We start from the raw sequence: 2,934 nt of genomic DNA on the forward strand, positions 1-2,934 counted from the left end.
ACATTCAACCATGCTCTCTTAAGGTCATGCCCCCCATGTCCTCACCAGTAACTGCAACACTTCCATTACCTCAACTCGAAGGGCCTCCTCTGTGACCAGAAACCCCTGTCCCCATACTCCATCCTTCCTGAGATTCTATCTCAGCAGTCCCCCCCAAATCCCTACCCAAGTCCTGTCCTTTGACCCAGCAGATTTCACGAACCCTCACATTTTCACGTGCCTTCTACCTTCCCGCCAGCTCTGTCCCCAGGTCCATGGGCTATGACCTATCCTGGTGAGCCCTTCTCACACCATAACTCTGCTCATCCCCTGGTGAGACTCCTTAACTAAAACCTTGTTCTCAGTTAAATCTAGCTCTGGGACTGGGTGGGCAATAGAGTACTGAACCTGGTTAGAGAAATTGAACCTGCTTCAAAGGGCACTTAACATTGTTAGACAATCCCATACCCAAGACCCTGGGCCTCATCTCCTATCTTCTCAAAACTCCAGCCACACTTGCTTCCATTCCTCAACTAAATGTCAGATTATAAAATGATGTATTACATATTCACATGATTCAGTAATAAAAATTTAAAACAGGATTTAAAAAAAGAAAAAAATTGACTGACACTGACAAAAGTGTATTAGAACCTAAGTGAGATGAGACACTATTGCAGGTTTACTCAGATTCTAAATCTGGGTTCTCATGGTAGAAAAGATGGGCATGTCTCCTGAAAGAAAAACAGAACCATTTTTTCTTCCCTTCTAATATATTTCCTAGGATTTCATGTGAACTATTTCCCCTTAAAATTGGATCTTGGTGTATAAAACTTTATGTAAAGTCCTAGGCCTAATTAGTTAACTATTGCCCCTTCCTAAGAAGAAAGGAAGAAGGTAACATGAATAATTCTCTCAGCAGAATTATTGCTTTCCTAAGGTATGGTAAATGATTCAGTGTATCTTCCCTGTGGTCCTTGAGTTGTTTCTTGTTGTTTTTTGTTCTGTTTTGGGGGTTTTTGGTTTGTTTTTTGGGAAAAAAATAACCTTCACAAGTTTCATGATGATAGATTTGGAAATTTCTGTTGAATATTTTTAAAGTGCTACAATATTTAGAATATATTTCTTTAACCAAACTATAACTTTGGTTGCAGTTTTTCTAAGATCTTCTTATAAATTAAGATGGAATAATCTACTCCAGCCACAATCAAGTTACAGTTCTCAATTTTCCAAGATGGGAGTTGTAGCTTGGTTTTCCGAAGCTTAGGAAATAGTCTTACATCATCAATACAGATAACCAGCTCTCTACCATAAATAAAACCCATTATATAGTTATCAGAAATCTTGCTGACAGAATTACTTAGGGAAAAAAAGAAAAAAGATAGTCTTTTATTCCTTTAACTACTCTATTTTTATTCATGGGATGATTTGCAGCAATAGGAATTGTGCTATATACTTTGGTCATATTACCTGAATTTCATATAGAATCATTTAACTAAAATTTATTCTATAACACTACCTTAAAATATAATTTAAAGTGAGGTGAATCTGGGTTGCTTAAGTGTCCAACTCTTGGTTTTAGCTCAGGTCATGATCTCAGGGTTTGTGAGTTTGAGCCCTACATCGAGTCCTCTCAGCATAGAGCCTCCTTAGGATTCTCTTTGTCCCTCTCTTTCTGCCCCTTCCTGGCTCCCTCTCTCTCAAAATAAATCAATAAACTTTATTTTTTAATATTTATTTATTTTTGAGACAGAGAAAGAGACAGAATGTGAGCAGGCTAGGGGCAGAGAGAGAAAGAGACACAGAATCTGAAGCAGGCTCTAGACTCTGAGCTGTCAGCACAGAGCCTGACACGGAGCTCAAACTCACTAACCGTGAGACTATAACCTGAGCCAAAGTCGGACACCCAACCAACTGAGCCACTCAGGCACCCCTAAATCAATAAACTTTTAAAAATCACTGAAAATGCTGTAATTCTATTTGATACATAGTTTTAAAATTATTATAAAACTGAAGAAACTGTCTAGTTGTGTCTCTGGGCAGTCCCTCTACAGCATCCCTGTGGAAGCTTCTATTGGAATATCAAGAAAAGTTTTTTCTTCCCTGAGAAATATCTGTTTCCTCTTTTATAATGAGAAGAGTGTAGCATCATATTTCCCACTTTACCCTGACTGCCAGATATTTCAAAGATTTCTTTTTAACTTTTTAAACATCTATTTTTGAAAAACAGAGAGAGAAAGAGCATTAGCAGGGGAGGAGCAGAGAGAGAGGGAGGCACAGAATCTAAAGCAGGCTCTAGGCTCTGAGCTGTCTATACAGAGCTTGATGTGGGGCTTGAACTCATAAACCATGACATCATTGAGCTGAAGCCCAACTCTTAACTGACTGAGCCTCCCAGGCATCCTTCAAATCTTATTCACAACAAATCTATTAACAATAACCATCAATATACTGCCTTTTTATTTTTATCTATATTTTTCCACACTTATTCACATTTTGATTATGTGTTTTATTGTGATACATTGGTCACTGTTGGAGTTTATTCTAAAGTTTTCCACAAACTCATTTGGAAGTATGGCAGAAGAAGCACAAAAACAAAAATAAAAAACAAACCTATAACCAAATTAAAAAATACCTAGGGTGGGGAGTGTGCATTTGTTTATTAAGTGTCTTTTTATTTCATGTGGAGGCTGGGTGAAAATGATGCTGCTTTGATTGACTGCATTAACAATATAGTAACCAGGTACCTGATTGTTGTTTCCTCATAGATGTTTTTAGTTCTTGCTTCCTTAGTAAAGAAGCTACATTTAGAGATAACAGCACTATCTTAGATTAAGAGGGAGAACAGAAAAGGTAAGTGCTCAGTTCAAGGTCTCACTGCCAGGAAATGGCAGAGTAAGTTCGAGGGATTCCTAGGTCAGCATTAAGTCTTCTCTAATGTACAGTTTTTACTAAGTT

The sequence above is a fragment of the Hyaena hyaena genome, unplaced genomic scaffold (assembly GCF_003009895.1).
Source record: "Hyaena hyaena isolate Hyena2069 unplaced genomic scaffold, ASM300989v1 scaffold_1249, whole genome shotgun sequence".
Taxonomy (NCBI): domain Eukaryota; kingdom Metazoa; phylum Chordata; class Mammalia; order Carnivora; family Hyaenidae; genus Hyaena; species Hyaena hyaena.